Source organism: Sinohyriopsis cumingii, chromosome 15, assembly GCF_028554795.1.
Source record: "Sinohyriopsis cumingii isolate HCF-2022 chromosome 15, ASM2855479v2, whole genome shotgun sequence".
In the NCBI taxonomy this organism is placed as follows: domain Eukaryota; kingdom Metazoa; phylum Mollusca; class Bivalvia; order Unionida; family Unionidae; genus Sinohyriopsis; species Sinohyriopsis cumingii.
The window spans coordinates 127,507,487-127,530,871 of NC_142975.1; the positions used below are offsets into that span (position 1 = coordinate 127,507,487).

At 34.9% G+C, this 23,385-nt stretch overlaps 1 long non-coding RNA gene across 1 annotated transcript; it reads left to right on the forward strand.

Annotated features, from left to right (window-relative positions):
* The first annotated feature begins 4,716 nt into the window (after nt 1-4,716).
* On the forward strand, nt 4,717-9,076 carry LOC149782727 (uncharacterized). The gene is made up of 3 exons (XR_016414613.1): nt 4,717-4,779; nt 6,266-6,519; nt 8,822-9,076. It is a non-coding gene; the product is annotated as an uncharacterized LOC149782727 (long non-coding RNA).
* Nucleotides 9,077-23,385: the final 14,309 nt, after the last annotated feature.

The window sequence follows — 23,385 nt, forward strand, 5'->3', positions numbered from 1 at the left end:
CATGGAATATATCGTATAAACAAATGCAGTTACAGGATACGCTCATTTATAATACGGTTTATTAATACCTGTCAATGTTCCTGGTTTGGAATTTTTATTTAACTTAACAATATTTCCAGTGTGAAGACGGACAGGGTCACGTTTGTCACTGATAATCAGTGTATCGTCTTCCAATGTAGCTAACGCTTCAGTAAAGTTTATTTTTTTTAAAAATGTATTCGATTGTCGATCATCGTTCAATCAAACATCAACAACAATCTTTCCTTTATTAACAAATGAAATGTTGTCCATACATGAGTTGCACCTAAGTACTTTGCACAGCGATTTTATCGCTGCCGACATATTTTAAAAATTCGTTTGGTGGTGCCAACCCAAACGAATCAAAATAAACAAATCCACGTGGATCAATCGTGTATGCAACCCAATGGGTACCCGGACCAGAACTCATATCGAGATTAATGATATCGGTCTCAACACGGTTTGGTTGTTCTGATAATTGGTCACGCATAAAAACACCTCTAACATTTTTGATATTTTATCGTTTAGCAGCATCAGTTAAATCAAAATTGCACATAGGGACAAAAAGCTTTGCGTCTAACGAAGTGTCCCAGGAAGTCCGCTTCCATACCACTGGGGATTTCCCGATAGTCTTCAGCCCTTCCCGAAAGTCTTTACTCCGTGACCTGTTGCTTTTTTAATGACATTGCAGCAGCATTTCCACCAGCACCAAGTGCAGCAGCTTTTGCAACAGCTGAGGCTGCAGCGGCTATTAACGCTAGTATAGGTGCAAGCAGTGGAAATATACCACCCGTCTTGCCTGCGTCTTTAATGGCACCCGCAGAAAGATTAAATCTAACGCCGGTTTTTGATTGTTTGGGTTTATTGAAGTGCCTAAGTTGACGTTCAGTCAGTGATAGTTTATTTGCACCACCTTCGATTTGTTCTTTTTTAGTGATATTTTTGTTCCGCATTTATTTGCTGATTTCGATTGAAGCTTTTATATCAGACCAAGTGTCAGACTGACACTAACGTGATGATATGACATTATAATATCATGAGCGATTTAATTACATATTTGGAGAACATTGCATGTTTTCTAGTGGGGCATCAATGACTCTCATTCGTCCACCAACACCTTCAAGCAACATTGTTTTGTCGCTGCGTATAACAGCGAATGCTCTGTAATTATCAATTTCTCCTCTGTTCACACGAGCTCGAAAATGTATATCAACGACAGATTGTCTAATTAAATCAAGGTTTTCCAGCGAAAAGTAACATATCGGATACAGCATTGTAAAATCTTGTTGTGATATTTGCAGACCGGAATCAACAATTTGATCACGTCACATGAATGTCATCTAACGATGATGTGCAAGTGCAACGTGATTTTGATAAAAATTTAATAGCGCTTCTTCGGATTGTTCTTGATATCCATTTATTCTTAGTGAAACCTTAATAATACCAAGTTTGTCAAATATCATTATACTGCGTGTTTGTGAATTTACTAGTGCAGCATCTTGAAAAGCAACAAATATATGTTGCGGTGCAGAAACACCTTGTTGTGATGCTATATGCCATGCGAATAAACCATTAGTGTTACTTTGAACACTATCTGTGGTCATCGTCAACCATGATAATGTTGATTTACCACCTGCGTTCATAAAAGAAAGCAACCGTTGTTTGGCTCCGAAAATAACCTTTCTGACATTTCTGCAAAATCCAAAGATATGTGACAGTGGAATTGCACATGAAAATCTTCTTCCATCCTTTAGCATTGATCACGCGCTGAGAATCCAAAGCTGAATTCTGGATTAGCACCATGAACCACCGGCCAATAATCATCAGCGATTGCATTGATGAGAGACCGATAAACATTAATGTCCATAATACACCTGTAAATAATCTCTGACAAATAGTAGATGCTTCGTTAACGATTTCTGGGGAATTATTACTGGCTCGTGTTCCGCCAATCAGAATTTCTAATCGTTCAACATCGGCAAGGACGTTGCTGGGACATGAAGTAATAATGCCACCGTTGGACAAACTACTTCCAGTTTTTTTCGTTCGTTACTGGTTGTTTCAGATTTTCAACTGTTTTTATTAAGACGTTCTTGATTATTTTTTGTTACTTCTTTTGATATTTCTTTTATACGTTTCTGTTTTACTGGTTGTTGTAGTTTATGTAATTCTTCTTCTGCTTTATATATTTTGTAAATAGCAAGACCATTTCAGGATGTTTTGCCTGGATGTTGCATTAGTTGTGGTTGTTGTAATTATGCAATATACTTATCTATTTCATAGATATATGTAATATATCTCATATCACTATTTCGAGCCTGATCAACTCCGTAGTGTAAGCGAAATATCCATTTATATCAGTTGTCCTGACGTACAGAATCATTAGCGTACTCGGGGTTTCAAAACTCTTTCTCGCTAATCAAAATTACGCACGGCAAACGAAGATAATAATTTCACTTTACTAACACTTTTTACGTAGGCAATAATCTTTTCGGTACATTTGTCATTTATTTCAGTTCTTTCTCTTGCTGGTTTTTGTTCTTGTTCTGGTAGATGCTCTTTTATATCACCTATATCAGTACGAGCTTTGTCAATACCCTGAAGCATTCCTTCCTTGACCAGCAATAGACACTTAGAAATTAAATTTTAAAGACAAAGGGTTGGGCAGCAGCTATTTCACCTGAAGTTCTCGTAGAATAATTTTTGGTTGTTATTTTTTAGTTCTTTCTGCTATTTATTCAGTTGCTTTAGCGGTTTACTCTAACGCGGGAAGAAGACCTTTGTTAGCCTCTGTAACAGGTTTAAATACATGTTATGCACCTTCTGCAAATTCCACCTGAGACTCTTGACGAGCATGTTATTTTATTTGACAGAATCTCGGATAGGAAGATATTTATTAATTGTATATAATCGCTATCGAGCTGATCTATCTGTGTAAGATTCCATAGCTGGCATACCATTACATACTATTAACGATTTATTGATGATTTAATTACGCACACACGGATTTATGACAATAAAATTACATGATCCTCGATTACGATATCGTGTAGGTTTTCAAAACATTTTAGTTAAAGAAACAGCAGCAGGAAGGGCGAGACCTCACGTAAGTGTCCAGGTAGTAAGCGATCGACAACGTTAAAGGCATTGGTTTTGACTATATTTTTTTATTTCGATGTAAGATCTATTTTCAGAAATGGACACTTAGAAATCGGTTTTTGTACTACTTTTCTGGAAAGGTTTATTTTCAAGATTGGACACTTCCCCAAATCGGTCTGTTCGCCCTCCCTGCTGCTAGCAGACAGGCAGACACAGCTGCAAATCAAGCTTAAATTAACAGAACTGTACAATGGCACCTTGAAGATGTTCCCTAAACCATCAAGGGAAGTAAAAAGCATCACTATAGGAAAATGTTGTGATACAAACAAAACCATGTTGATAACATTCAAACATAATTACTACATCTTCCACCTTTCTTTTGTATTTCTCTGAAACCTAAATGACTGACTAGTACACAGTATGAACAATAAAACGAAGGCTTGCTGCTTAAGAATAAATTACAATCTAATTCAAAATACACAGACGGACAGACAGATAGAGAGACAAGCTGAGAACCATTAAAACAGACACAAGAGTTTCATAAGTCCTAATGAGTCTTCGCGTCAAAGCACACCCAACCACATGAGTCTTTATGTCAAAGCACACCCACCCACATGAGTCTTTAATACTGTATCGACCATCAACATTATTACTAAATACCGAGACTTTTTGGCCCATGTCGAGACTACGACATCGTATCTACTATGCAAATATGCACATCAAAGCGTATATGGCACTGTCATAAAAGCACCCTTGTTATATAATTAATATATGTAATAATACTGACGAAAAGCGCTCAAACCTTACACTCCTTGAACTTGAAAGTACGGTACAATAACTTGCAGGCCTGTAAAAGGGTTTGCGACTACACCCCCGCCACATCCAATGTTAAACGCTACTCCAACTATTGTTCACCACATGTGCTTGAAGTAGTTGCCTCTGACTGTGTTTTACCCTATTACATGCCTCACCCAAAGCTTAATTCTGGGGCACCATTGCGCAGTTGTTACTCTACATAATTACATGTGACTAAAGTAGTTTTCCGTTGACGTATTGGATACCACCGCAACCAGTTGCGTGTATCAACATCTTACTGACTTCACAATCTTAATTTATCAACAGGTCAAGAAAACGCTGTAAAAGAACTTCACTTGCGGTCAACGGTTTAAGAAGAGGAGGAACCTAGGGCAAGGGTATACATAATGGAGGATGCCTTATTATTTTATTTTTTTGTCTCTTTTGGGTTTTGTTGTTTGTTTTGTTTAGTGGTCCTGTTCTGTTAAATATCTTCAACTGAGAACGTTGAAATAGCATCATGTATATCTTAATAGAGCACTGCCTTTTGATGTGTGCTGAAATTACTTAAAATAGAATTGTTTTCCTTTTATCATTCTAAGCACTTATCAAGCGTTCTTTTAATATGTCGACAGGTTTCTCATGCCAGTGAGATGTGCATGTAACTGGATTGGCATGGTGATGATGATGATGATGATGGCCTATAACGTATGACGCACTCGTCGTATACGCAACGGGATAAAAATAGGTACGAAATACTTAAATATAGCTCAGGACTTCAATGTTGTGTTCAAAACATTGTGAGAAAACTGTCACACTGGTAGCATAATATAATTCGGTATCATATAGTGTGCATTTAACGTTCAGGTACATACTTGATATAATGTCAGGGAATATATTAAGCTAAAACTTGTATTTTACATATATGTAGATGTGAAATTTGATTCAAGCCCATTGCATCTAAGGCATGTTTTAAAACTGAAAGGTTCGTGACCTTCGTATGCAAACATATTTGGCAGGTAGTCCATGAAGGAATCTATCCATCCACACGTCCATGCTCCCACCAATCCACACCTATACTTACCAACCTATCTTCTTACCTACATAGGTTATTTACTGGACTGATTACATGGATGGGTCATACAATGGGGTGGGGGTAGAAGCCGTCGCGATACCGACCTACCCCCTCAAAAAAAGAGAAAGGTATCAAAACAAAAGTTGAGATTTTTAAATTATTCCATGGAAACACTTAAATGTTATTGGCTTTTGGAGCTTTGCCCCCCCCCCCCCCGTTCCACCCCCACCTCCACCCCCACTGGGAATCCCGTCCTACAGATTCCGTACCTAAGTTGCTAACGCCCTTTAAAGATACTTCCGGGTCATCCACTGCGTTGATATATTTCATAAAGATAGGTTGCTAGTTTGTTTGATGATAAGGTTCATCGATGGTTTGGATTAGTTTTGTGTTTGACAGCACAGCAACACGATTAGGTTATTTAGTGCAGAGTCTATATTGTCTGTCCTAATGAGGACTCCATCAAACTGCCGAGTCCAGATCAGGATTATGCGATTGTAGATCTGGGGACCGCTCCGGTGGCTTAGTGGTTAGAACGTCCGCCTCGAATGGTGAAGCTCGCGGTTTCGAACCCCGGCCGAGTCATACAAAAACTAAAACAAATGGCGCTAGCAGCTGTCTCGCTTGCCTAGGTTGGCGTTAAGACTAGTCGGCCTGGTATCAGGATAATGTGACTTGGTGGGACATTATGCTACTTTGTCTGCGGCATAGTGCACCAGTGCAAGACATCACTATATACTGTCACAATGCAGACATCGGAGCGATATGACTGAAAAATTGTTAAATCTACGTCAAAAATCCAACGCACACACAGAGAGACAGATCTGGGTCCATGACGTTTGTTGTTGGATCTGAAACGCGCGACTATGGACGCTATAATCAACTATAATGGTACTCATCCCGTTTACTTGTTCCCTTTGCTGATGATATGAGTGTATTGACAGCATACACTGAATGCCATATGCATTTACGTGTAGGGTAGGACTTCCTTACCGTGTTGTGACTATTAATATTCTACTGCGTTTACGTGTTATAATGTCTGGTAGAACTTAGATACTGTATTTTGACTATTAACATTCTACTGCGTTTATGTGTTATAATGTCTGGTAGAACTTCATTACCGTTTTTTGACTATTAACATTCTGTTGCGTTTACGGTTGATAATGTCTGGTCTAACTTCATTACCGCATTTCGTTATTAACATTATATTGCTTTTACGTGTTATCATGTCTAGTAGAACTTCATTACTGTATCTGATTAATAAAATTTTCATTTCAGGACACAAACATGACAAGGATGATTGAAGAACACGCTGCCTCTTTGTTGTACATAACTGTGTTCATTTTAGGCAGCCTTCTGGCAGTTTTTGTTGCTAAAGTGCGCGTCTGGAAACTAAGATTTCATAAAAGATTCGAGAAAGATCACAGGCAAGCAGTTAGCGATATCTAAGAGGAAGGAATGGCTACTACAGGTTCCGAAATCGAATCTCTTGGGCATACTCTTCCAGAGGCGGTGACAGTTTCAATTTAACGGTATGATCACACGAATACGACGTATACATTTTATGTTTAATGATTTATATTTAATTAATTGAACATTGTGCACTGATGTTTTGGAATAATGTTCCAAGCGTTATATCCCACTTACGAAATAAATGTTATATTTTAGTATAACCCCATCTTCGCTAGCTAAGGTTCCGATAAGCCTATCTACACCTGGCATAACGAGCAGACATTTCTGTTATTTGGGTCTGTGAATTTCATTGGATGCGGCGGCAAGCCACCGCATTTAATTAAAATTAAGTTGTTAAAATTTTAACATTGTTCCTATGTAATCGAGACAAGGGGAGCACGCAACTTGAATGGACTAATAAATAAGCAATTTTCCAGTGCCGGTCCGTGTTTGCACAAGTGCCTTTCACTCAAATGCATCTGTAATGGCTTCCCTCTGGTACAGTCATACTTTCTATGTTAAACTTAAAAAAGTATCTGTTTTAGATCAATTGCCCCCACCGTTTTCGGCCGATGTACAAATGCATCACGATATGGATTAGTTGGCATTAAATACTAAGGGATGCAACTCATCAAATCCAACAGATGTCGCTAGAACAAGCACCAATATCTCTGTTCAATCTGCCAGGGTGTAGATAGGGTTATCGGAACCTTGGCTAGCGAAGATGAAATAACCCATAAACGTGCAAATATTATTATATTCGCGGATTTAGGCTTTAAATTGTCGTTCATGCCGTCTTGAATAACACTTTCATCAGATTTAATGATAGACAAAAATATATTATTGTCTCGCATGTGAATAGAGATTGCTTTAGTCCTTCGTGTGACCGGTTTACCATAGCAAAATTCCATCAGAAAATCAGATCTTTGCGTCTGACGCGAGGCATTGTCAGGTATCTGACGCACAATTTTGATCCCGAGTGTCCAATTTTCCAATCCTACACTACATAAGGAAGGATTCTTTCCTGACATTTCTGAATGAAAAACGTGGGTCGAAGTAAGCATGCTTTGTGGTGAATACTTATGTAGTTTTCAAACAGCAAAAACATCAGTTAAACATTTTCTTACCTCAAAATATAGCGTCAAAGGTTATGCTTAAACTGAAAAATTAAATATACACTTTGAAATACCTTTTAAACACATTTTAGTTTTCAGTTAGCAGTGGTTGAAAAGGTTATGGTAATAGAAATACACAGAGCTCGATTTGTGCACTGCAAATAGATTGCACAATGATATAAATGTGAACAGGCCAGAAAGTAGTCGACTCTTGTTCATCAGAGATAAAATAAAACAAATAATGTAGTAGTCCTCGATTCAACTTTGAGACTAAAACAAATAATGTAGTAGTCCTCGATTCAACCTGGAGACTAAAACAAATAATATAATAGTCCTCGATTCAACTTTGAGACTAAAACAAATAATAATGCAGTCCTCGATAAAACTTTGATCCAAAGTTGATATGCCTTCAGAATAATGTTGCAAATGTGAATTCGTAGCAACTTACAGAGTTATAACAGCGGTTTCTCGACATTGAATTTGACTAAAGAAGACACGAGTACTACCTAGTCGATCCGTGCGAAACAGCCCGTCTGCAGGACGCTTAACAGCTACTCGTTGTAGTACATAAATGTATTGCAATCAATGTTTATCTTGATTATTGTGAAAGATTGTCCAAGTGATGACGAAAGTCTGGACGTGTTGCGACTGTTTGTGCACTATGCTCGCAGTAGGAGATCAAAGTAGTTCACTTATCAGTTTCAAGGATATAGTGATAAATGAAAATCAGAAAATGTGTCAGTCTTGCGATTCACATGTTGCTTATATTTATCTGTAATGTGTATATTATGTAAGGTTGCTATCTTGCAAGAAAAAGCATTTATGTGAAATATATTTTATTTAGATATAAAATTTTTTAAAAAGTCAGAAACAATTATATATATATATATATATATATATATATATATATATATATATATATATATATATATATATAATGATACTCATTGTATTAGGTATAATAGATTTTTGAAAAAACACAAAATAAATCAAAGGAAAGGGAACATTAATGTAGTTTTATTTGTTCTGAGAGAAAACAAACGATGAAGGTATTCGTAATTTCATCTTGATAATCATTTAGTTAATATTATTTCATGTATAATTAATTCCGTTGGGTCAGTATCATTTTTCGTTTATTCATCTCCTTTAAATTTATTGAGTATGTCTTTGATAATCTTAGCGGGGTTGTCAGAATTAAAATGTTGTTTACTTATAGTGGTAATGGCCAGAGAAACGTGGATTAAATTTAATATTTGTTATCTTCCAGTTTTGAAGAGGAATTCATAACATCTGAGAGTTCTGGAATAAAGCAAACAACAATTATGGTGAATGGCATTCTTTGATATCAATGCTAATTATGTCTGGAAAAGGAAATAAGATATGTGGATTCTTGAAACTATTTGCAACTAAACGACAATGTACAGATGTTAAAATACCCCTTTTCATTTTTAATCACATCACGTTACCAAATGTTATATATTTTTTATGAAATATATCGTTATTAGTATAGAGACAAATTAGAAAATCTCAAATTTGTTTCCCGAAGTATATTCTCCAAGTCAGCAAAATACTTCGAAAGCTGCTGTATTAAGAGAATTAGATGGCAAAAATGTGTTAAGTTTTGCAAATTCATGTCATTAAATGATAACAGTTTGGATGAATATCGTATTGCAAATACCTGTTATAAAATGTTATAAATTAGGACGAATCTCATAATCCAAATTCATGTCATTTAATGGTAACAGATAGGATGAAAATCGTAAGGTAAATGCCTGTTATAAAATGGTAACAGTCTGGATGTGGTAAATCAGTTCAGTTAACAAAGCCAGTCTTGCTCCATGTATTCTTAATGAATGTTGTTGTACATATACGTTGTATAGATACCATGATTTTCTACATATACGACTTATACATACAACAACTTTCATTCAGAATAAGCGAAGGCCACATGTCCATACATTCAAAACAACACAGCTAGATTAACGATTACATGGAGTACGGTGGTCTAGTGGATAGAGCATCCGCCAAGGATGCGGTAGGTTGTTGGTTCGAACCACGGTCGAGTCATAACAAAGACATTTTAAAATGGTACTAACAGCTGCCTCGCTAGGCGCTCAGCATTAAGCGATTAGTGTTAGGACTGGTCGGCCTGGTGTCAGGATAATTTAACTGGGTGGGACATCATGCTATATGTCTGCGGCATGATCCCTCAGTGCTATACATTACTTTAACCTGCCACACCGCAGATATCGTAGCGATATGACTGTAAAATTATTAAATCTACGTTAAAAGAGATCTTAACCACAAACCACATGGAGCAAGGCTGGCTTTGTTAACTGAATTGATTTATCACAAACCAATCATAATAGTTTTATTGGCAATATTATTAATGAGAGACTATATGACACCATCTAGTCAGTTTTATATACTTAATCAGCCTAAAATATTTTTTTATTATTTCAAACTAACTATTTCTTTTATAAAATTGTTATTCTATTCATGTTTAAACTTTTAAATATTTCCCATAAAATCGAAAACCAAAGAGCCAAGTAAAAAATCGGTTGTTTAGTCTTTACATTGTCAATCACAATTAGATTCTCATTCAAAATCTTTCGTGAATAATTTGATTTTGCAAATAATTTTGTTATGCTGTCTTGTTCTCATCAGCGTCTTTGCAGATACATTGTGCTACTAGCATTTTCTATTGTTCTTCCACATACTGCATTACTCGTAAGACTGGAAAGAATGGCCTCATGGTAAATTTTCCATTGTTTATCTTTATACTGCCCTAATGGTAAGATTGAAAAGAAAGGCCTCATAGTAAATTTTCCATTGTTTATCAACACGCTGCCTTAATCGTAAGACTGAAAAGAATGGCCAGATGGTACATTTTCCGTCGTTTACCTGTAAGCCTTAATTCTAAGACTGACAAGAATGGCAACGTGCTAAATTTTCCATTGTTGATATACTGCTTTACTCGTAAGAATGAAGTGAATGGCCACGTGATAAATTTTCTATTGTTTATCTATATACTGCCTTAATCGTAAGACCGAAAAGAATGGTCTCATGGTTAATTTTCTATTGTTTATCTATATGCTGCCTAATTGTAAGACTGAAAAGAATGGCCTGATGGTAAATTGTATTATACAGTATATTGTTTATCTATCTCCTGTCTTATTTCTAAGACTGAAAAGAAAGGTCACATTGTAAATTTTCCCTTGTTTGTCTATATAATGCCTTAACGGTAAGATTGAATCAAATAACGACGTGGTAAATTGTCCATTGCTTGTCTTGATAATGCCTTAAACGTAAGAGTAAAATAAATGGCCACGCGGTAAATTTTCCATTGTTTCTCCATATAATGCCTTAAACGTAAGACTGAAATGAATGGCCACGTGATACATTTTCCACTGTTTTTCTATTAACTGCCTTAAACGTAAGACGGAAATGAATGGCCACGCGGTAACTATTCCATAATTTGTCTATATACTGCATTAATCGTAAGACTGAAAATAATGTCCAGACGGTAATTTTATATTCTTTATCTTTATGTCGCCTTAATTCTAAGACTGACAAGATTGGCCACGTGGTAAATTTTCCATTGTTTATCTATATACTGCTTTAATCGTAAGACTGAAATGAATGGTTATATTGTAACTTTTCCATTGTTTGTCTAGATAATAGCTTAAACGTAAGAGTGAAATAAATGGCAAAGTGGTAAATTTTCCATTGTTTGTCTATATAATGCCTTAAACTTAAGACTGAAATGAATGGCCACGTGGTAAATATTCCATTGTTTGTCTGCATACTGCCTTAATCGTAAGACTGGAAAGAATGACCTCATGGTAAATTTTCCATTGTTTATCTATTTAATGCCTTAAATGTAAGACTGAAACGAATGGCCACGTGGTAAATTTTCCATTATTTATCTATATACTGCCTTAAACGTAAGACAGAAAATAATGGCCACGTGGTAATTTTTCCATTGTTTCTGTATATATTGCCTTAAACGTAAGATTGCAATGAATGGCCACAAGGTAAATTTTCCATTGTTTGTCTATATACTACCTTAATCTTAAAACTAAAAAGAATGGCCTCATGATAAATTTAACGTTCTTTATCTATGTACTGCCTTAAACGTAAGATTGAAATGAATGGCCACGTGTTAAAATTTCAATTGTTTGGCTATATACTGCCTTAAACGTAAGATTGAAATGAATGGCTTCATGGTAAATTTTCCATTGTTTATCTATATAATGTCTTAAATGTAAGACTGAAAAGAATGGCCTCATGCTAAATTTGCCACTGTCTTTCTGTACACTACCTTGATTGTAAGACTGAAAAAATGGCAACGTGGCAAATTTTCCATTGTTTTTCTATATGCACTATTTTACATAAGATTGAATATAATAGCCACATTTAATCAACTTTCAATTTGATGCTATGTTTTATGAACTGTTTTAATCAGGATATTTCGTTAAAGTTTTACATGCGGCGTAATTTTATTACTTTTCATAATTTATTTTATACATAATTTAAATATGATCTACTTTTTCTTTATCATCAAATTCGAATTTCGTTGATTTTTCACTATTAAGTAATCAATTTCTAAAACTCCAAAACATTTATATACCACCTATTTTTAGTGTTTTCTCAAGTAAACGCGTATCAATATTTGTCCACAGTTTTAATTTTTAACTGATATATTTTAATCTGCATTTTCATGAGAAAGATTTTAATGAAATGTAATTGGCAGTTTCTAAATAGTTGGAACCTGCCCGTTAAAATAAAATACATTTGTTACTAAATAACGTCACGCAATTTGCAATGATTTTACATTTAATGTTTCCAAATTTATTTATATGTGACAGATCGTTGATGGCTTATGTTTAATGTAATCTTCCTTTGTCATATTTACTGTGTATTAAAATTGCCTAACTAGTCCATTTGTTTCATATGTTGTTTCGTCCAAGATTTTAATAAAATGTTATAATTCGAATTTGGATGAATTGACCGCGTTTTCTACAACTTGATTGGATGTAAACGATAACGTGTTACTGATCTGGAAATTTTTACACACGATAAATGTTGCGGACTACTTTGGTTCCTTGTCTCCAGCTCATTTTATGTGAAGTTGTATGTATATCAACACCTTACATGACAATAATAACAAAACCCGCACCTACACACCCCTGTAAGTTCCCATCAAAATTTACAACCTTCAGATTCAAATCGCCCATTAGAAGTTAAAACAATGCAATTGCACAGGCCTTCCTGCATTCCAATACTCTCTCTTTTGCAAAAGAAGGCATATGGCAGGCTTTAGAAGCCAATATTCAGAATTTGTTGCATTTCGCTTCGATAACATGTTCCAGGAGCTATCAAATGTCAGTTTCATTTGACGAGAAGAGGATCTCACTAAAATATACACGAGTTGGCCTTTGAAAGATCGAAAAGCGGACAAAGCAAGAACAACAAAATAAAAAACAACACCTAGTTTAAATAGCATCAGCCATTTCTTGAAATTTAAAAAAAAATATCATAACAAGCTCCTTATATAACTGTCATGATCCACTCTAATGCTCTACCATATATTACTACATGAAAATGGACTACACCTGACTACTGAAAGAAAACTTCGAGCTACCTAAAAGTGAAATCTGCTAGTATGATGACAGAAGGAAAGGAAATTGGAATTATAAGGATTTGATGATCATGGTTGGGTATTTATCGATGTGTCAATTCATGTTGAAGGGTTCTATATCACTCATGGGTGATTCGGCCAATCATATACTTATTAAAGTTTAAAGGGACACAGGAGCTTCTCAAACTCTTTTATTATCAGCTACTTTGCCTTTTTCTGAGAACAATGATTTTTTTACCCATTGAGTGCACTCATTTAATACTAGGCAATGATCTAGGTGAAAATAAGATTGTGATTAACACACTTGCAACTGACAAGCAATGTTTGGATCACAAGGCTGATCGTATTGAAAAAGAAATTCCTGATTAATACCCAGGTTGTGCAGTTATTAGAGCTGTATCAAAGAAAGATCTTGAGAATGATGTTGATCAAGAAGTATTCCTTTAGCTGACACATGTATTGGTCGGATTTTTGATGAGGTCATTTTCACTTTTTGTTTGGATCAATTAAAGAATAGTGATCACAGTGATCCTCTTTCAACTACTCATTCTCTTTATTCTTATCAGAGTGACAAACGACAATCACTTGTCATCAAACAGGAAAAGAATCATGCGATCTCATGTTTGCTTCAAAAGGCCATTAGTGAAACACAAGCCATAGAAGAACCTGTTTGTTATTTCGTTGAAAATTGGATTCTCATATGAAAATGTAGACACCTGAGGTATCCGCGGGTGACGAGTGGTCATTGAACTATCAAATTGTAGTTCCAAAACCGTAAAAACAGGAAATTGTTAGTCTAGCCCATACACTCCTGTGGCTGATCTTTTAGGGATTAATAAGTCTGATCACAAGATTTTGAATAACTTCTATCAGCCAAAAATTAAAAGTGATGTTTGTAAATACTGCAGATCTTATCACACATGTCAAATGGAAGGAAACCCCAATTAGAAGATACATCAGGCTCATCTGCAAACTATTCCTGCATTTGACCAACCATTTAGCAGAATACTGGTAGATTGTATCGGTCCCTTACCTAAGACTAAGTCAGGTAACCAATATTTGTTGACCATAATATGTGAGTCAACAAGATTCCCACAGGCAAATCCTATGAGTAATTTTGAAACGAAATCGTTAGTCAAAGCTTTGATAAAGTGTTTTACTCAATTTGGCCTTCCTACATCTGTCCAATATGATCAAGGGCCAAATTTTATGTCTGGAATATTCCAGCAAGTTATGTACGAAATAGGCATCCAACAATTCAAGTCTTCTGCCTATCACCCTGAGAATAGAGGAGATTTAAAACGATTTCATCAAACTTTGAAAAATATGATTCGGTCATATTGTTTTGATACAGGTAATTGGGAAGACGGTGTTCATTTACTATTGTTTTCTGTTAGGGGATCAGTTTAACAAAATATTAAGGATTCAGTCCCATTGAACTAGTTTTTGTGCGTGGACCGTTAAATTTGTTAAAAGAGAAACTTCTTTCTAATGAAGATGCCGAGATTAATCTCTTCTCGATTATGTTTCCAATTAAAGTATAAGTTGTCAAAGGATTCTGAGGTCGCACAAACTACACTGCACTGTACTCAGTCAAATATGAACTTAAGGTATGATACAAATATAAAGGAAAGGAGTTTTAAGCCTGGTGATAGAGTTCTGGCTCTCTTACCCGTACCACAAAATCCTCTTCATGATAAATATTATGGTCCTTACACAGTTGAAAAAAAGTACATGACTTAAATTAAATCATAAATACTCCTGGGAGGCCCAAAACAAAAACAAATTTACCATATAAATATGTCAAAGGAGTATGTTGATAGCGATAGCCAGGTTAAGCATGCAATTCATTTAGTTGTACCTGTCCAACACACTAAGGATAAAAGCGATAGAATGCAATCGGAATCAGTTTACTTTGGAGTAACAAATCTTCGGAATTCAGGAAGTTTTAATAATCTGACCAGAAACTTTCACATCTGCAGCAACAAGAAAAGAATGAACTAAAGCAGTGATTACTTGAATATGAGCACTTATTTCCAGATGTTCATACAAGAACAAATCAAATCTACCATGACATTGAAATTGTAAAATTCACACCTGTGAAAAAAAACCCGTACATGATGAATCCATTCAAGCAGGAATGTTTGAAAAACGAAATTCAGTATTTGCTAGAGAATGATTTGATAGAAACGAGTAAAAGTGACTGGAGTTCCCGATGTATAATTGTTCCTAAAACAGATAATACTTTCCGCTGCACATTGATTATAGAAAGGTGAAATGTTTGACTAAAATAGATTCATTTCCATTACGAGGAATCGATGACTGCATCGATAAAATTGGATATGCAAAGTATGTCAACAAATTTGACCTTCTGAAAGGATTTTGGCAAATTACATTGACGGAAAGGGCAAAGGAAATTTCGGCATGCGTGACTCCAGATGGACTTTATCAATATAAAGTAATGCCTTTTGTGATGAAAGGTTCCCCTAGTACTTTTCAACGTTTAATGAAGATTGATTACATCTGGTCTAGGTAATTGTGATGTTTACAGTGATGTTTTCATCATCTACAACGACAACTGTACAGATCATTTAGCGACAATTCGGAAATTCTTTGCCAGATTTAATGTTTCAAATTTGACAATTTATTTATCGAAAAGTGAGTTTCGTTTTGCTTGTGATACGTTTCTATGACATGTCGTGGGAATAGGACAAGTTAAACCTATAGATACTAAGTGGAAGACTATCTCTGAATTCCCTGTGCCTATCAGTAAACGGCAGCTGATGTGTTTTTTGAGTATGGCTGGATACTCTCGGAAATTTTTGTTCCACTTTTCCATCATTGCTGAGTTCCTGACAAATTTACTGAGCTAAGAATCCCCAAGTTTCATTAGTCTTAAAAATGTCAGGAGGCTTTTGATAAGTTAAAGACCATACTTAAGAGTGCACCAGTTCTTTCAGCTCCAAATTTCAATCATTTAAATTGCCTGATCATGCAAGTGATGTTGGGGTTGGAACAGTATTAATTAAAGAAGTCAAAAATAGCGTAGATTATCCAGTGTGCTATTGTGTAAAGAAATTAAATAAGCAGCAGAGAAATTATTCCACAATCGAGAAGGAGTGTTTGGCTTTGGTATTAGCATTACAACACTTTGAAATATTCGTTAGTTCAGATCTTTCTCCAATTATTTTGATCAATGATCACAAACCCTTTTCTTTCATCAGCAAGATCAAATGCAAATCAGAGATCATTAAGGTCGAGTTTGATGTTGCAGGAATATAATCTTGACATTAGGCACATCAAGGGAAAAGACAATATAATAGCAGATGTATATTTACGTGTATATAAATATATTGTTTCATGTATATTTTGTGAAATTCATAAGATTTCATCTTATGTAGTTTTTCGTTACTACATGTTTATTTGACTTCTAGTAAAAAGTAAGCTTTATTGCATAAATCTTTCTTTTTCTTTATGAGGGGAAGTGCTCTGTTTATATAATTTAATTGTTTACTTGTTAGTTTTACTTTTTAAATTTCATTACACGCTATTATAATGTAACATTGTATGCTGGACTTGACCTTCACTAAAACATAGTTCTTTTCTACTGAACCTGTTTGACCTCTTTATGTAGTTTTATGTAAACAACTAACACATAGCTAAATTATTCTCTCCGTGTATGGACTTAATATCAGAATCTTTATCAATAGAATATGTTAATATGTTGATTTGGGTCAGGCTTTTGGAATGTCCTAAGTGAATTTTCAGGTTATGGTTTTGATTTTGTTAGCATCAGGATCATACCAGAAGATTATTTTCCTTAGGGAATTTTTTTAGAACATCCTAATTGTGACCTGAGGTCAAGCATAGAACTATATGATCTTCTAATTGTGAGGAATGTGTCATTCGTGTTTAATATATAGCGCTTTCAAGTTGTGTTATGTTGTAACCAATTGCAATGATTTTTATTTTCTTCAAATTATTGAAGTCGAGTGATTATTTTCTCTGGAAATACTAAAGTGCTCTGATAAAGTTATTGGATAGAAACATTCACTGGAATTTATATTGAATTCAAACCTGGAATTACTGCTATTTAACAAAAGACTGCTGGCACATCAACACTCTACAAGCTATACTAACTACGTCGTCGCCTTCAATTATGGATTTATTTGGGACTTATACTGAGTTTTATTCAGGACTTTTACTTATTAGGATGTGTGTCTGTAATTCTTTGATTATTTTGCGGTTTCATTCGCAATACCGTAAGTTCGTCTTCCTCATTTTCACTTTGTATTGTAGTGAAATATATTATATTAAGTTTTATTAAGCTTGTTGTTGTTCACTGTTTTCTGTTACTTATTTTAAGGGTATTATCTAGTAACACCACTAATGATATCTGACTGATTACGATCTGTTCCTGTATTTCTTAATTCAATAATAATTCTATTTAAAGTTAGATCCACTATGTAACTGTTGAAATGTTTGTCCACTTGGTATTTGCAACACTATAAAGATAGAAATATTGTAATTAATAATATACCAGAGCATCTGGGAGGGCGGAAAGACCAATATGGGGAACTGTCCAATCTTGAAAATAAACCATACAAAAAAGTGGTGAAAAAAATCAATTTCTATGTGCCTATTTCTGAAAATGGATCTTACTTCGAAATCAAAAAATGACGCCAAAATCACTGCGTTTAACGTTGTCGATCGCTTACTATCTGGACACTTATTTTAGGTCTCGTCTATCCTGCTGCTGTTTCTTTAACCAAAACTGTTATCAAGACCTACACGATATCGTAATCGAGGATCATGTAAATGTATTGTTATAAATCCGTATGGGGCACCTTGTATTTATGACAAATATTTCAAATCTAATCATATCCATATACACTGAACACCAAGTCTGACGAATGTTTCGCAGAGTATGTGTATCAATTCCATTAAACACAACTAAAATATTTCAGTTATCTCTGATCCCTTTAGGTATTTGTGTATATCGCTGAATAACATAAATCACATCCGTCCTTTTGTGCCTGCAACGAGAAAATATCAGAGTTGGATTTGGTTTTTTTTCCAGTATTATATTATCATATAATACGAGATTATTAATAAATTCATCGAGGTCACACTCAGATGGGGCCTAGTCAATATCGGTTATAAAATCAATAATGTCATCACATTTCTCATCGAATAATTTTGCATTTTCATTAAAATCTTTAAGCACATAGTAGCATCTCCGATCATCAACAGATTGTGCCACTCAATATAATTGATCCCATATAAGCCATCTCATTATCCGATTATGCAACAATTGCGTCATCCCATATCGAGATGGACCTATGATAATTGCTCTGATAAAATTTGGTAGCGCTGGATGATATTTGACAGACACTTCATTTCGTGTCGCTGAAAAATCAATGATATCCATGTTGTACAAATATAATAAATAATATGAATTTATATTGTGTTCCTTGAAGAACAACCACATTCACAAGTGGATTAACAACAATAATAACAACAAATAAAAAGCGTGCACTTACAGACAAGTGTGTAAAATTTGGTACAAAATAATAAAATTTATCTCTCTGACAAGGGTCAAAGTGTCTGGTGGTGATACTGCTGCTTCACTGGGAAAATTACCAGGATCTCTATGGGCTAAGTATCCAGAAGAAAAACATATTCCTGAATATAATTATTGTGGTCCTGGAACCCGACTAGATATATGACTTGGCGAGTGAGATGAACCAAAACCTGGAGACTATCCAATATGTGCTGTTGATCAACCATGTCAAGTTCATGATGTAGCGTATTAAGATCAAAATCTACAACAACGATATATTGCAGATATCAAGTTTATTCATTCGTTAAATTCCATAAAAAATAAATCTCTTGGAGAAAAACTTGCTAGCTTCCTAATACGATCTGCGATTAAAGTTAAGCTAGTGCTAGGTCCCGGTAATTAATCAATAGAATATTACAATGGAATCGATTTATTATATTATAATAGGATTTTGTGAAGGTGAGATGCGATTAGTAAACTTGCTGATGCAGCAAATGTCACATGTTTTGTTGCTGCAAATTGGTTAGCAGGAGATGCAATATGGCAAATTTAGGTACCACCACCTAAATAGTTTCAGTACACACATTTTGATGTTAGCACTCTCAGTGAGAGTCATCAAGCAGGTATTTTATTTTTACCACAAGATACCATCAAAATTGGTGTACGTCAATTACGCACACAGAAATACACGTTAACTTTCGTTGATGTTGCAAGTAGATATAAAGAAGCAGAACCACTATCAACTAAAACAACATCTGAAGTTGCACCTGCTTTTCAACGAATATATCAACGAGGATCTGGACCACAAGGTGGTCTACAATGGCCACAGTTGTTACAGGTTGATCCTGGCAAGGAATTTATGGTGCATTATCATCTCTGAACACTTGCTGAGCGATTGTCTGGACATCAGTATGCGAAGAAAATATTTTAGACAGACATGATATCTCGTGAATGAGTTGTAAGACTACCAAGTTTGATAGCTGCGTTAAATAATGAAATTACTCGTGCAATTTCTATGAAACCCATTAATGCGATCACAATATGCTAATACAACGAAAAGACTTTTCAAAACCAGTACTAGGTAATGTAAATGTAAGATATTTATATGAACCTGGTGAACTTGAAAAAGGTAGAAAAAGGGTAACTGATACTATTTGGCGTGTGACGACGCATACCATTTCCAGTTTTGTTATATCTACGGGTAGATCTGCAATCTACAGACTAGATTCAACTGCTCCTCAGCATGGATTTGTACGTGAACAATTACAAGTAATTCCTGAGGATAGATAATTACCACCGCGTTCACTTTTGTGATCTGGCGCCTCGACTTCGATTACTTTCAAAAGAGGTCAGCACCACATTTTCGCGTGTGTAACCAAGACTTCTATTAATTCTATCTACCGTAAACTGTCTTGGACTATTATTTGGATATTGCCTCAACATTAAGATGTTACACCTTGCATAATGATTATTCTGTTGTTGTTTCAGCGTCATGATAAATTCAGCATCGAGATCAAATTCGCGGGGTTTTTTTTTTTGTCACACTGTTTATAACGTTTTCTTACTACATCATCGGGAACAACTTCGCTGTTGTCGTCAGCAGTTTGATTATTATTTTCTGTTACGATAAAACTTCGCACCTGAGATATTCTTCTGACTCGAGACACTGCGAGATAAACTAAGTTTTACCATTCGATACGATCATCAACACTCCAAATAGTAATATCTGAAATAGTTAATACTTGTGACGAATGAATCGGAATAGCGTATGAAGTTTTGTCCATCGTTAACACGCTCTGAACAACTCTGACGGGAACTATAATAATGTCATTTAACACAAGATTTTGTCTTCCTCCGCCTGGAATCTCAACATCGTTATTTTGCCGTACAGTATCTGCTGGTCGATAGCACAATGGTACAGGCAGATATGACACTTTTTCTTTATGTATCAGAAATAGTTGTTGTTGAAATGTATCACGAACTATTATCTACTCGCAACTATTAAATCATCTGGTCCCCACACTTGCAGATAATCAATCATAGGACTTCCTGGAATTACCACAAGTATTACCTCACACTTAATCTTACCTGGTTGTAGTCTGATTAATTTTTTAAGCTTTTCTTAATTTTGGATCAAGCGCTCTATGATCATTAGTTATCTCCTCATACTAATCTACAAACTTTTCTAGCCATTCATGTGGAGACAATCCAACCAAATGTGGTGGATGACCATGATCGCCACACATTATCATAGCAGTATATTTCGTCAACAACCAATCAATAATTTTTTTAATGTCTCCAGCGACACTCTACATATTTCATCCTAGATAATAATCTTTGGAATATATTTCTCACCCATTCGTTCAAAAGTCCATGTATCTTCATTCCATCGAAACAACCTATGATAAGTATGGGATTTAACTCCTCGTTTGTTCATTTTCCTGGATAGTCTATGTGTAAGGGTTAATACAATCATATCTTGTTTACGAAATAATTCAATCGCACGTGTTTTCTTTCCTGATCCTCACGGTCAGTTTAAATAAACCTTTTTTATGTATCGTTACGGTATCATTTATCGATGGTGCTGATGATACTGACATCTGATTATTTTCACGATAAGTACTTTTACACTCGACATCGGCTGTTTTATCAAAGCTGTGTAACTATTCTCGTTTTATTCTCCATCCACCCCATGATGATTTAGTGTCAATATTCAGTTGTTTCAACTGGTTTGTGTTTCTTGGCTATATAAAGTCCACCTGTAGCTCGTCTTACAGCGAGTTTAGGAAATATTCTCCATCGATACTAGATTTATCGAAACTTACGCTAGCATTGAAAATATTAAATGAGTAAATTGTGGTGATTCGTCATCAATATAACTCACAATTGTACCTAATTCAGTTTCGACATGTAAACTGCTTTTCGGTTAATATAGGTATTATTTATATAAAATCTAGTTCTTCATCGTCGATAACTAATCGATAACTACGTCGTTTATCACTGCGTGATCCTCCTTGTGTGAACGTATCTATTTTTTTTCTACCGAGATCCTTAGCAAGTTCATCTTCGTAATCGATTTTATCTTCATCCTCAGAATCCAAAAATCATTATTTCTCTTCCAGTAGCCAAATTTGTGTCTGTGATTTATATGATATTATTGCTTTACTCACCCTTAGTGATATCAGTATTTTTACATCAAGCATACATCATAATAATACTACTGGATCCCACATAATTTTTTAAACGTGTTTGCCAAACTACGTACTTTCACGCAAGATCATTCATTTTTCTATGAAAAAAAAAAACATCTGCTCGATATATGTCGCCATTCGGTCTTACAAACTGAACAAACTTATTTTCTTCAATACAGATGCTTCCATCAAGTTTATTAATTAGTCATGATTTTCTTCAGAATTCTGAAATAACCACGCCGATACAGGATCATTCTTACTAATCTGGTTAATACAATCAAATATATTTCCTTGGTAAAATCTAACGGTTCTATCTGGTAGAAATATTGTCACCTCCGATGTCCACACATGCGCATTATGATCAAAATATTTATCGGAGCTTCTTTCGATTTATATTTTGATTCGTACAAAATTTCATCAGTTATTGTTCTTACTGTTAATGGGAATTTTAATTTCTTTCTCAGTTCAGCAACACCTTTTGATAGATTCGCCAGTATCTTTAACTGTCGATGCCCACTCATTTATTTTTTTAGGGCTTAAATCCTTCCACGTATCGCGTTTGTGAAGTGTTCCATTACTCGTTCGGCTACACAATTTAGTTTAAAAAATGTCATTGGTTTGAGATCCCTAACGGTAGGTTTATCATTTATGGGATATATCGTATAAACAACTGCAGTTTCAGGATACGCTCGTTTAAATTACAGTTTACTAATACTTGTCAATATTCCTGGTTTGGAATTTTTATTTTACGTAACAATATTTCCAGTCTGAAGACGGACAGGGTCACGTTTGTCACTGATAATCAAAGTAACGTAACGTCTTCCGCGGTATCTACCGCTTCAGTAAATTTTATTCTAAAAAAATATAATCGATCGTCGCGAAAATTAATAATATTTTCTGCTCGATCATTATTGATTCTAGCATCAACAACAATCTTTCCGTTATTAACAAATTAAATGTTGTCTATACATGAGTTGCACCATCTCTTTGAAATTCTTGTTTTGCTTTACGAATATTTTCAATAAAATGTTTATTTACTGATGACTTACCTAACGATCTTAATACCGACAATTGTGATTTACGATGAAGATAAAATCTGTAAACAACACCGTTAAGGACAAATGAAAGGGATTTATCCATATAATACTTAAGCAAGTGTATATCAAATTAATACTTTTCTGTGTTATTATAATGACCTGACATAAAAAAATGAAGTTGGTTGTTAATTGGTGTGGCGGATTTTGTGTAATCGTAACTGTGTAAATGAAAATTGTGCATCTTACGCACAGTACGTGAAACGTGGAAGCAAAGGACCAATCTCATGTTTAAATTGTAAATGTGGATTGCGAGAATAAACACAATTATGTGCGCAATATGGGGATACAATTGTCCAGAACTAATAGGGTATTATAAAATAAAACACAGAACTGATA